This window comes from Ptychodera flava, chromosome 9 (assembly GCF_041260155.1).
Source record: "Ptychodera flava strain L36383 chromosome 9, AS_Pfla_20210202, whole genome shotgun sequence".
NCBI classification, from domain to species: domain Eukaryota; kingdom Metazoa; phylum Hemichordata; class Enteropneusta; family Ptychoderidae; genus Ptychodera; species Ptychodera flava.
Window position 1 is genome coordinate 39,193,430 of NC_091936.1, and position 14,272 is coordinate 39,207,701.

The 14,272-nt window shown below is 38.0% G+C and overlaps 1 long non-coding RNA gene across 1 annotated transcript in view; it reads left to right on the top strand.

Moving 5' to 3' along the window:
* The first annotated feature begins 1,176 nt into the window (after positions 1 to 1,176).
* Positions 1,177 to 14,272, top strand: part of LOC139140940 (uncharacterized) — a 34,994-nt gene continuing 21,898 nt past the window's right edge. Inside the window, exons 1-2 of the long non-coding RNA XR_011554105.1 lie at positions 1,177 to 1,459; positions 1,923 to 1,998. This is a non-coding gene — a long non-coding RNA (uncharacterized lncRNA). The remainder of the gene's footprint in view (positions 1,460 to 1,922; positions 1,999 to 14,272) is intronic.

Genomic DNA, 14,272 nt, shown 5'->3' on the forward strand with positions numbered 1-14,272 from the left:
AATCGCCTTTATATCTTGATTCAAGATTTTGTGAAATTCAATTTAAGACTCCCTTTCTCCCTGTTTTCTTGGTAGTTTATCTTTCACGTGCAAAAAAATATATCCCAGCGCGAGAACGTGGGATAATGTCCGATTGCGCCACAGATTATAGGTAGGAGGGTAAGAAGACTGTGATTGAAGTGGCAAATCGATTTATAGCAGTACAGTGTGCATCAATACAACCGTCACATAGAGGGTCATTATAAGCGGGATATTCGAATTTATCGTCACAACAACAACAACAACAACAACAACAACAACAACAAAACAACAACAACGACAACGACAATGCAAATAAATCCATGACTTTAATTGGACTAAATATCGAACAAGGCCAACGCACATCACTTTCATCCGTCTATGAATGTTCACAGCGCCCTCTTGCAGAAACTATGCATGGCACGCAACAAATGTCAAGGCAAACCTCTTTAGAAATTTGTTTCTCCTTGACCGTATCAAGACATTCCTTCCCATTCTCCTATTCGTCTTTATTAAAACAAAACAAAACAAAAAAGCAAACAAAAAAACAATTGCACATCACATATCAGTGGAAATCGTAAACAGTAAATGTTGAGAAAGATAAAAGTCTAACTACCGAAACGTTCTCGAGTCGGACTTTACTGTAAATCTTTCCTTCCAACTATTGTCATGTATATATGTTCTAGCAATACGACGCAGTGTGGCCATGTGGTGGCTTTCATTTCGGCTCAAATGCGAAAGATCGTCTTCTGAAGATTTTGGGCCTTGCCATTTGAAAACCTAACACTTCAAATTTGTTGCAGTTTCACTGGCTACCGTCTCCAACCACTGAAAAATGAATAGATATAAACTGTAGGTTGGCATCGCCACACAATAAAACTTCGATCTTTTGAGGCGTACTCGTGGAGCTTTGTAGTCCACGATCCATAGGAATCCATTCATGCATAATGGGAAGCCTTTGTGCGCGGTATGTGCTTGTTCTCCGCGCTCTGCTTTCCCCATTTTGCATCAACTGGCTAGTAAATTAGCATGCTCACGTGACCATTTATTGGAATAACTAATGTGCCCCCCTTGTGGAACGGTTCGAACGGTTGTTGCTTCTTATCTTGCCTTTGCCTTTTTTAAAGATATTTCCAGTGATCTGGTGTTATTCTAGTAAAATGTTTCTATATGAAGTATTCAAGATCCCCGTCTACTCACAAGCATTTTCCGGCAAATGCGGTAATTATCTGTAGCGATATCTACCGGAGGGTGGGTGAGTGTGGAACAGCCCTAATCATCAACACGCCCTATTTCTAAATACATATTACGAGTTGTACTGAGCGTGAACGTGTATGACTGTGGAAAACTGCTGCTTTTAGTAGGATTTTGTCATCAACAACCGTCACTGGAGCGTTTTAGAGAGTCACTGGCTATTTTTGTATCCAGCTGTGTTCACAAGGTATAGTCTTTTTTCAAATTATTCGAATTATCGGAGAATTTTCTTCGACGGACGGGCAAGGCAATGTACGTGTAGACACGCATGGAAACCACGGATATGTGATAGCAGATATCATCGGGTGCGGGTCTATCGTTTCCGTAATTGCCTTTGCACAAGTGAACAGTTTCAGTCCTCCATTACATGTAAAGGATGAGTATTCATAGAGCTCTTACGGATATAATTAAGTCTTTCTGTTGACTGTTCAGGACGTGTACACGGAAAAAATCAGACTCCGCCAGTTTGTTGTCCCCCGAAAGCCGTACCCGTCTTACTCACCTGACCGTGTACACATAGACGTCATCAGAGATGGGTGTCAACATTTTTCAACCGCGCAGTAGCTAGTTAACTTGCCGGCCACTTCTCATATCCCAACGGTTCACGTATCTAAACAAGTTGTATTTCCTTCCATCTGTTTTCCGCCCAGACTCTGGATTTGATAGAGGGACAAGAGTTCCGTCATCTTGAAACCAGTCGTGCGGGATTTCTTTGCTTGCCTCCAGGTGGGTGGAGTTGTTCTATTCTCGAAACAACATTGGCAAACACGTCGTCGTCATCAGCTGTTGGGGAATCCAATGTCCGCCCAGAACTGTTAAACTTATGTCAGCGTAAAACTGGTAGTTAATTCATTGCCTAAGCTGATATTACGGTATGCCTCAGCTACTGCTATTGTTTTTGCATCTATAGAACAACAACAAAATCGGTTTATCCAGCCAGTTAGTCCTGATATAGGGAAATAATCCCTCCACAATACTGTGGGTACGACTGTTATATTATAATACATATACATAATCTGTTAATCTGGGTTTCTGTCAATGGGAATATTTTCGGTGTAAACAGGAACAGGCAAAAAAATCTCAAAAACACAGAAAACTTTCAAATTAACATCGTAATACAGGTGTTATTTATGTATGGGTCGTTGACAGTAGTGGGACGACTGGTCCAGACAACAACTTACAAGGCAGTTTATGATTTACTGGACGGTAAGTCCGTGTATGGCAGCAGTGTTATGGCAAGCATTATTATTTGAATAACGTGTTATTTCCTTAGGCATCTTACAAATGTACCTGTACAAGATCAACCACATCGAAACACAGCCTTTATTCACAACAAACTGAGGACAAGGTATTAAAAAATTGCTGGCATTGGCATGCACAATAATTTTATGATGTCAGGCCATCATATTTAATCTGTTCCTGCCATCACCAAACTTTTGAACTTTGGACTTTTGGAGTTGACTTTTCAAGATTGCGATCACAATCACTCATCAACGATAAAGAAGAGAGATTGTGAGGGTGTGGTATACATACCTGTGATGGGAGCAAAGATAGCCACCAGAACCCCGATCTGTTGTGAAAGTGCATTCGCTCAGACTCACATGTGTTATGCTTACAACATGTTCTTCCTTTTCATATGTCAAATTGTCATCCTATAGTATTAGTGGCCCTTCTTTAGTTTGCTATACAGCAGTCTTGGGTTGGGCACCTAGGCCTGTGTGGTTGCAAACAATTGAATTGGGTGCGAACTGAAAAATATTGGCCTTTTTTTTCTCAGAGCCAACAATACAGCAAGGTGTGTGCTGGAAAATTCCTATTGAAATATATACATGCAACGTATGTGTTGCTTCTCACCACTATGTATATGGGCCATACTCTAGGAATATGCCACTATTACCATAGTGAAAGATTTTATGGCATTTGAAATAATTATCCCTTCTTTTCATACTGTTGATCAAAGTTCTTATCACACTGATCGAAGTTCATAAAAGGTAGATCAATAAAGTTGGGATGTCAACTTTTAAAATAAATTGTCCTTGAAATTGTCACATAGCAAAAATGAGACATTTTATTCGCTGGCTTATCTAACAGCAAAGCTGTTCTCCACAAAGATCAGAAGGCCATTTTGTAGGACATCAACAGTACTTTATTTTCATAGTTTTCATTGTATTCAAAACTTTTATATGCTGTTGCTATTCATAGTAGCTGTGGCCAATTGTGAAGTCCAAAATCTATGAATATTTGAATAGTTGCATGATAGTGTGCTGTTTCTTTCAAGTGTAGCTAGCATTAGCTACTGTCCCTATTTGTCAACAGAAGATGCTTTGATTCTAATTAAAGACATGTCAAGTGTGTCCGTCAGTTTGTCTGATGTGATTTGACAGGCTATTGCATTGCAAGAGATTGGAATTCAGAGTGGAGCGGACGTATTCTTTTTGTGTTATTGGAGTTATTAAATCATTTGTCTGCCAACATTATCATACAAGAGTGGATATAATAAAAAGGGAAAAATTGCAACTTGCAGACAGGAGAACCCTTGCTTTTAGACTCTGGGTTTTCTATCCTTTCTTGTATTAAAATTCATAAATGAATGAACAGTTTCTGTACGTAAATTTACCTTTGAGGGTTGTTAAACAGGCATGGTACAAAAGGTACATCACTTGCTACAGTCAAATTTTAAGTAACCATTCATTGATTTGCTTCAATAGGGATGTATTGCTTTGATAGTTACATGGTTTTTCCAGGAATTATTGGTTTTCTGTGCACTTCAGCAACAAGGTTTTGCTGGGCATATTGTCGGCCTCCTTGTTGGTTACATAATCTCATCTGGGAGATCAGTTGCCAGGTAAAATTGGAGGTTAAAGGTCATTAATTTTCCAGCACACCTTTCAGGCAATGATAAATACAGCATTTGTGTTGCTTGTCTTAAGATTAGGCCTCTTCTAATTCCATGCCTTTCTCTTTGTATGAAATATACGTATGTAAATTTTACAAAAGTAAAGTGGACGCCACTTGAACAGCCTTTTATAGTAAATACCCCTGTCATAAGACCATCATTTTATGTTCTTGTCTTGCAAGAAAAGCTTCATAAGTGTTTTGTGTTTTAGTGAACTCTTTAAAGGGCAGTGGATAATTAACAAACACATGACTAATGAAACCCATGACAAGTGAAGCGCACGTTATTCAGGCATTGGGGAATTTAGCTGTATTTTGAATATCATTTGCAAATTGTCACTAACCAAATGCAACTGTTTCACCATGGAAACCGAGTGTACTTGTGACTCGTCTGATTTTCTTTTGAAATGTGTTACAGTCAAAATTCTGTGAACAATTTTAATTTTCAACAACCCATCGTAGCAAGTTCCAGCAAGGAAGATAAAATCATAGCTTTGATGTCTAATTTTTGCACCATCAAACATTCATGTTGGTTAGGAGGTTACTTTAGGTTTAACGAGATGGGTTGCATTTTTTGTGCGCATTTTAATTATTCACATTCCATAACTGATTTGTAAAAAAATGGCAATGGCTGTCAGTCTCTCCTCTGCATACAGTATGCTTAACTGTGCATGTGGACATTGAGTCTGTCACTCAATAAAAGTGCCTTCTTGAAGTTCTTCCCCACAAAATGGATTTCAATATTGATTTTAGATAGACTGGTCTTAGCTGATCCAATCATATCCTGACAAATTCCAGTACATCCGTTGTCATAAGGTTTCTTGGCAGATTGACAACTAAAATGAAGGAAGATGTGTGTTTTAATAGCTTGGTGACGGTGTAGAGGCTCAAGTGAGCAGTCTTTCACCGAGACTGTGTAATGTAATAGTGTCCTTCCTAATGGACTATTTTTATCCTCTCTTATGAAGCATTACGAATATTAAAATGTTGCTTCATTAATTTGATTGCTTGCTCTGATGGAAGCTTAAGTGTGACAATTGTGCTGGTTGTTATGTAGAAAAATGACATTGGATGACTTATTAAGATTAAAAACCTGTATTTGAATTCAGGAGATCACAATACTGACCAGTACAACGTTAGTAGCAAAAGTGACATCATGCACGCAGAGTTTTTTTCGGAAAAGTAGTGGCAATAATGCCCCACCACTGGTTAGCTGTATTAACAAAATATTATTGATATGATTTCACTCCGATGATATCTTTCTGTCAAATGTCATACACATAGGTCATCATTTTATGAAATTAATAAGTTGTCCATTGTTTGAGAAGGTGCATGTGTGAATCGTGCATCACAATCATGAATATATGAAGAAATCATGTGCCTATAGTATGAAGAAAATAAAACTGATATCAGTATAGTTATTTTGTCAGAAAATTAATTAGAGGGTATAAGAATTATTTTTGCCACTCCTATCTCTTGTGATTTGTACAGCCATGTACAATGTAAATGTTGGATTATATCAGTGTCGAAAATCTAGTTAAATTCTTACTAAGTAACCCATTACTGTGATATAACAATTTGTTGCCATGATATGTTCAGCATGTTCAGAGGCCTGACGTGATAACCCATTCCCCCAGCCAAAGGCCATGTGCAAATCAATGTTTTTAAAACTTGCATAACATCTTGAAGCTTGGTGAAGTAATAACTGCTAAGTAGCATTTGTTGATGAACAGGTATAATATTGATGACAGGTTGATCGGCCTGTAACTCAATACACACGGCAGGTGAGAACCCAACCTGCATAATTTATGGCTCGGAATTTTGCTCCCAGTAGATAAGTGACACAGCTCTGGCCGATTGCCAAACCTGGTAAACTCATACTGTCATTTCCAATTCTTTGTGGTATTTTAAAACTAGCCCTTGTCTAAAATGGTTCTAACACTGGGGTTGGGGTAGCACAGGAATTCAAGAAACTACTTATTTTTAATCATCTAGTACCAAACCCAGGTCAGGATGAGAAAGGAATGGACGCAGGGGTAGACAGGATTTCCTGAGTGTTACCCCTCCCTCATCCAGGTGACATGGCAAATCCAATACAACTTTCACAATCTGCTGACCACGGCATAAATCAGCGTAACTCCTTTTAATATTCAGATGGGTTGGATCTTCCGCATTTCATTCACACAACTTGCTACTTTCAAGTCGTCTGTTCAAGAATGTTTTATTTGACCCTGGCCAAAAGAAGTATAATATGCAGATTTTTTGATAACTTTCTTCTGTGTGACAAGACCAGCTTGCTGACCAATCACAGTTCAGATTATCCCCTATAATTAAAGACACCCGATGGAAGGGGTCTCTGATTTTCTGTAGATACATATAAAGTGTGTAGCCATATCACAGAACTTCAGTAAGGACTGGCCGGGGGCCTTATGTAAGTATGCAATAGGGTCCACCTGCTGACAACTGTTCAGCAGGTGATTGCCAAACCTGTGAGGGATTGTTGCATGTTTGTTAGTTTGACAGATAGACCTACCACCTGGTGTAAGATCAATATCGATTGGTCCTATGTACATGAACAGACCAGATGCATGCCAGGTGTATATATACGAGGTCATCAATATCACATCTGTTTCAACTGGGGGCAGTGTTCCATTTGAGTGCATCTTTTGATCTGTTTGAAACCTGTCTCCTTACGTGAATACTTATAATTTTATCCTGTTCTCAAAAGAGTCAGTTTCAGGGTTGACTACACTGAGTGTGAAAATAAAGGACAGGAAGGAGGCATACCAGTCAATTGAGGCTGAAACTTTGGTCAGCAATGTTTCAAAGTTAACAAGTGAGTGATCGAAAAAAAAATTTAATAAATTGAACTTGAACAATAGCATACAGAGGGCGAAATGATGTACTGAAAATGACAGGATACATTCAGTAACAGTAACAGTGTGAAAAGGGAAAAGGTGAACACCTTTTGTTGGTGTCGCATTCTTTCCCATCTTTCAGCCCACAGTGTAAATTTACATAGGCATTTGACAGAGTTGTCAAATGTCCTGGTACAGACTCCCTGCCCACATTCCAAATGTGTACTCTCATGCACCATGAGCAACCACTAGGACTTCTTAAAGTTTTAGAGTGTCGGTAAGAAAACCTGAAGTGAGGTCTCAGACAGTTTTGAGTCATCCAAGGTTAAAGTTATTTGTTTTGGCATATTTTTGTTGTTTAAGTCCAACATCAGCAAATCCATAATGCAAATAAAGTTTATCTCTTTTGAAAAGTTTATCACTGTGGTCTACAAAATCTCATTTTAGCTCTTCTGTTGGAATGAGGTTTTCAGCCACTTGACAAGGTAATCCCAAATTTCTGTATAAATTTAAATAAAGAACAGTCTGTGTGTTTGTGTGTGTGAGTGCTCAAACTCAAATCCTTCCCAGTCTTTCAGTAAGTTACATGGACAGAGGTACCATGGTTCAGAAGTTCAAAGATATAATATCGCTCATCACAAGTAGGAATTTCTTTTATTCGTAGTTACGTACTCAAAGTGGAAAGAAGCATCACTGGTTATCGCACTCTTGATTTAGTACTTGAGTTGTGCTTAGTGTGTTTAGAATCGATGGACAGTGAGTTAATTGTTGGAATACAGTATGTGAAGCCTTTCAGTTCATTTGGAGCAGTTTCTGTGGTACACTGTTCACGTACAAGTGTACGTGTACCTCTCAGTTTGAATCGTAATTGCAGTTCATTGATGTAACAATGCTTGTAAATGTGATATTGTAGAACAGTTTAAATGTAGATATCTGAAACCTATTGGATTTTAGAATTCTCCCTGTGAGAAAGTAAACAATATCAGCGTTTTGTGCTGAAGCATGCTATGTTAAATTTTTTATGATGGTGGTTTTATTCAAGCACTGTAGATTATGAGAACTCTCCAAAACATGATAAGACTCGAGGATTTTTAAACCTGTTTCAGTGCTTTTTATATGCCGGTTATAAAACTTTGAATATCTCATTGTTAATGTTCAAAATAATTCTCCCAGCTCGGTACAAGAGTCCAGTCCCGGGGCCTAGCCTACAGATGCATTCCCTAAGTGTAATCTCTTGTCCAGCATGCAAGTTCAGGATCTAGACACAGCTGCATGCACATTGCAGGGTTCTGTCAACTTTACTATTGTAAAAGAACACAGCTCCATGTCAACCTGGAAGGTGTCAAGGTTGTTCACTGCCAACTGCAGTGTAACTTTAGTTCAGCTTTGTGATGTATTGTGTTATACAACATAGTCATCAGATGGCAATTGTAATGGACATGTATTGCCTTTCTGCAACCATCCCCAACCTGTCGGAATTCTTCCTTTGTTTGTCAATCCAAGGCCTGTTAATGTTATTCTCACCATCATGTGACAAGTGCATGCCTCTGTATAGAAGGAAGTAGAAAAGAGACTTCACCTATTATTATGCAGCAGTTGTATTTGTATGAAGTTCATACGACTCTTTGGGATGTTGTTAGGTTTTCCTCCTCGCTGCCCCGATTACACGGACATTTACCAGAATGCTAACCCTTAGCTATTCAGGTTTTGCTGCTTTTTTTGTTGCATCGTCCACAACCAATTAATGTACAACTTGGCTGTTTAGTAGTGTATACACACAGACATACATTATCTACAAAGAGGTATACACTATGAAATTACAATACAAATCAGTGCCGTTATCTGGGTGATACACATGTAAATAACATGGCAGTGAACCGGCTCCAGTAATTGGTGGCAGCATCTAGTGTTGAATCACAAGCTTTCCACAGGTAGTGTTGAATGGTATGGATCAATTATCAAATTTACAATTTTTCAGCATTTTATACTTCTTTTCCCCCAGTTGCATCTGCCTTTCTTACTGTAAACACTACCATGGACAAGTATAAGGATGTCCATATAAATGGTTAATCTAATGTGGGTCATGACTGATGCTTCGTGTCACAATTTACCTGAAGTGTTAACCTGGATGAAATGTCGGGAGAGAACCAGGCTAAACAAAAGTTAAGAAAGCTGGAGTATTGGGGTTAAGTGAGAAAAACACTGAGACAAATTTCTTAGATCGTGTTGTGACATATGGTCTACAGCTGTAACATACAGTGTTTGTTTCATTGGAGTGTACATTTTACTAACACCATGTGCTCCAATATCAATGTTATTTATCAAGCAGACATTATGATGACATCAGTGTTTCACAATATTTCTGAAGTCTCAATCCTGCAATTGTTATCCAAATCAGCTGATCTTGAAAGACTGATGGATGAACACAAATCAGTTGTATCATAAAAATGGATTACAAAACTACCAAAAATGGCTCAGAGCCACAAGATTTATTTTACACATAAATAGATAACTGTGTATCGTTTCTTGTGAAATTGCACTTGTAAACTTTCCATTTTAACATGCAGCCTATACCTGGTGAGTTTGTTGTGTGTATAAAGGATGAACTGTCATTCAACATTGAAGTAGAGTTTTGAGATTTAGGATGTACGTGTTTCCTCTGTGTATCGATCCATCTGCATTTAGAGCTGACAGATTTATGTGACCATTTTAATGAAATGAGTAAAAGCCATGACAAAAAGCCTGTAAAGCCAGTAGGTCACAAGTAATTTCTTTCGGAGACAAAACTTCTTGCCAGTGGTAATCAAGTTAGATCAAGACTAATGTGATCTCGTAAACTACCCGTTGATGATGTCTATACGGCAAATGTACTTCAATCCCTTCGTCTGATGGAAGGATATAAAATTCGGTACCTAGAATATTATATGTATCTGTTTGTAAAGGTCGAAGTGTGTTGAAAGTTTAAAGTTCAGCATATTTATGTGGATATAGCACTGATTACTTTGAAAGTTTTAAACTTGTGCCATGGGCATGCTTGCATGTCAGTGAAAAATAATGATGGTTTCTCTGTTGTCTTTTCAGAATTGTGTCTGATCGTATCAAAATGCAAATGTGAAGTACATGAGTTATTCAGATGACAGAGAAATTGAAAGTATTTTTTGACTCAGTGAAAGGATTGAATTACACTTTCAAACTGGATTGAACTGAACTGCAATGTAGGTTGTATCATAATAAATTACTAAAGTGGTTCTACAGATTTTGCGATCCCAAAATGTATTAGCATTGGGAAAATTTTTCAATTCCGTTTTCAGCTAGAGAAACTGAATATTAAATAAAAGGCTGGCATCCTATAAAGTGTTCATTTTGTACTCATGATCTGTGTTTGTGAGTTGTAATTTACCGTAAACAGCGTTTGTAGACAGTGTTGTATATCAGGGTCATCATTGCTGACATTGAAGTCGTAATTGAAAGGTATGTGGACTAGATAACACTTAATCGATTAGCCTATTCAATGTAAGAGTTGATGTCTTGCTGTGGTGTTGTACACTTTCTGTATCCACAACCCAAGTCAAACCAGTCTTTTGTGATTCATGTCAAGAATAAAACGGTTGCCAAGGCAGTTTTACCTACATGATGATGGTACTAATAGATGGTTCAGTAAACAAGTAAACAAGCTTTTGTTTGGCTTGACTTGGCTTGAAACAACAGGGTCAGTTAGCCTTGAATGTGTATTGTGAACTAATGTGTGATCAATATTGATCTTTGTTGTGTACATGTTCAGTAGCACTGTTACGGTGTAACTACCGCTTTGCATCTGATGCAGCCGATCCCCACTGAGTTCATTGGAGGGACACAGATGGAGTCATCGTTCTGGATGGAGAATTTCAAGGAGAAATAGTCTTCATGAAACCATAATTAAATTTTCTGGTCATTTAATTTGACAAGGCAACGTCAGAGACCAGAGACACAAGTTATTGATGTAGGTGGGCGTGGTTGATTAGTCTCGCTACACCCAGTGAGAGATGATTCATTCACACAGCATCTTTAGCTTATTTGTTTCTTGGCTCCCCATCCCTGTTTATTCCCATACATACGGTAGCTTGCCAGAATCAGTCAAAGTATATCTGTGAACTATTTTGCCTGTGTTTCATGAAGATATGAGGCTTGTGTGAGTGTACATATAAATCTCAGATTGGCGGCACTGTTTTGTACATTATCATGTAATTCATTTATGTACAAATTTATTTGTTTCTGTCATGCCAGTTTGATTTGAAGTTAAAGTTTTTTCCAGTGCATACATATCCCTTGACATTATTGTCAGTCCTGGGTACAGAGTGTATTTATTTGATAATATTTTTCTTTTGATCACAGTGACAATAGGGAGGCATGTGTTTGTCTTGAAAACAAGGAATCTGAAACTGTCTGCAATATAATGTAGAGCATCAAATAGGACTGTTTCCAGCTACCGTACTATGTTACTCTGAGGTACCGGCGCTCTTTGTTTCATTCTTTGGAAATTGGACAAATAATATTGTCTATTAGTCACTGACAGTGTACATGTACATCATCAAAGTACTGTGTCTCATGGCATCAATGGTTGTAATAACTACTTGTTTAGGTATGGTATCATTCGTGAAAAAGTCTGCTTCTGCCAGTACAACTTGTGCCACACTCAATCCGATATCCCAGATTTGCTGTTATTGAAGGTTTACTATGGTTCAGTCCGTTCCCAAGACAGACAAAATCTAATGATAAATCAATGAACTGTGGTGATAATAATGTGAGCGGCCTTTGTTAATTTGTCTCAGAAATCAATAATTTTCTATTAGCCACTATCATGTTATGACAGTCTGGTTGCTTACTTAAATTGTTGTGTCTCAACCATGCAGACTGTATGCCTCTGCCCTTTGTCAATAATTTATTTAGGAAATGGCAACAACAGTTGGTGTACTGCAAAACCTGTCTAGCCCATTGCCCTGTATATAGATGTACACTCATCATTGAAAACATTGGATTTTGGACCAAACCATTGTGAAAGGGGTTGCAAAGGAGTGGCCAGTGTTGTGTCTGCATGTTTTGAGTGTAGGAAGTGCTTGCATGCTTCAACTGTACCAGGAAGTGACCTTGGAATTGAGGTCACACCCTCTCCCAGCTTGAAGTTCCAATTGTCATGTTGTTGGTAATGCTATGGGTAAACTGCCAAGTGCAGCCAATCTAGTCATCCTGTTCTTTGTATCTGTGTTCTCTGCTCTGTGTGATCATCACGTGGGTGGTAATTGTTTAGAAACCCATTATGCAATGCCCTGCCACAGGAATTGTACCAGGCCAATTGAAACTATCCTAGTGAAGATTGTCTTTACATTCTGTTGTTCATCTGTTCATCCCTCTTCACTCTTTGAAACAATTTGTTACCGCAATTCTATTGCGACATATCCAAATACAATTTACCTAAAAATGCAAACTCAAAATTCTTCTATATCTATCAAAAAAAGGCATTAAAGATAACCAGTCATCAGTAAGGAGTCAAATGTCAGTGTCCAACTCTCCTTTTCATGCCAAACAATGATGAAAAATTTCATGTAACATATCCCTGTAATTAGCATTGAATGACTTTCCAGGAAATATTCTATGTATCCAGGATCTGTTCCAAACTTTATTGATGGAAACCTTTTGAAGTCTTTCTAAGAATGTGTGTTGTCAACCCACATCTTTCAACACTTGTGAGATATCTCTTCATCAAATGATTGTTGCACACAAACATTTAAGTTGTGGAAATGATGAAATACGGTAGAAGTAGTGGTAAATGGAAACAGGAGAAGAGGCATAAGACGGACATTTTATAGAAAAATAGTTTTATAAAACCATCGTAATGTAGTGAACGCTGTATTGGTCAGGACCCTGGTAGGATGCACCTAGATTAATGTATAGAATTTTTCATGTGTAGGAGTAGTGCGGCATGTCTTTATTATCGAGTACTTGCCATACATACGTATTTTTTTAAAGTTTTTTTCTGTGCATTACTTGGTACATGTATGTATATTTCTCTTCCATGTTGTGTTATAGCGCTTTCCTTCCATATGTGAATATTTTTGTACATATTGGTCAGTATGTCCCATTTCTGGTCAGGTGACCAAACCAAGTCAACCAATAGGAGGCCAAGAACGCCAGCATTGGAGGGGTCCGGATTAAAGCCCATTATGCACTTATCGGGAAAAGGTGCCTTACTGTGCATAATCCAGGTCCCAGGTCCGGAGTCATGTCAAAAGCATGTAACCATGTAAGGAGGAATCTTAATTGGGAGACAAGACAATGGTTGCTGCGCCGTTAATTGGATGCAGACCTGTTTTTCTCTTAATAACTGCAGTCATGATTCCTGTTAAAAAAAACAAAGGCATTTATTACAGTTGAATAGGTTTAACTCATTAAACCGTGCCTGTTCTATTCATGTCAGCATGTTCTCTCTGTTCCCTATTCACCATTTCATTAATTACGAACAAAGCACCTTTAACTATTGGAATGTAAATTGTAGATATCATAGATTACTAGGACGGCTGAGGTTTGCGAATGGTTTTCTGGGGTTTCAAAAATTGTCAACAACTGTTTAAAATCATACAGAGGTATGCAGATACAGATACAGTGAAGAACATACACACTTACACACTGATACAAATTTCTTTGAAAGAAATTGTACAAACTGTTGAAATTAAATTGAGAAAGCATTCATAGTTACTGAATTGGATTTAAACACCAGCTAATGTTTTCAAATCTGTGGTTGTCCTGTTCGAGTCCCAGTGAACAGATGCCAGGGGCTTGATACATGGACTTAACAGAGAATGCAGATGGCAAAATTATCACACATGAGTTGGGTTGTTTGGTTGATGTAATGTCGATCTGTATTACTGTGGTCAGTCTTGTAAGAAGAATTGAAGTGAAAGTGACAACTGTAGTCTCAACACAGCCTGATTCCAAAGTGATGCCCACCTCCTTAAAGTCTCAATCTTGACCTCACAGGTCATCTAAAATCGATCGTTTACATTACTGGCTTGTGTTCAAGTCGTTAAGCTCATACATTTGTAATGGGATTGAGGCTAATGTGGTTTTCTTCAAATCATTTCAACTCTTTTTTCAGCAAGGAAAACACTTTGTTCCATCATTGTAAACACTTTCCTTGTATTTTATCAGAGATGAAACTCATCATGGGTGTAATATTTTACCTGAACTGAAGAGTTCAAAAATGATGTCCCAAA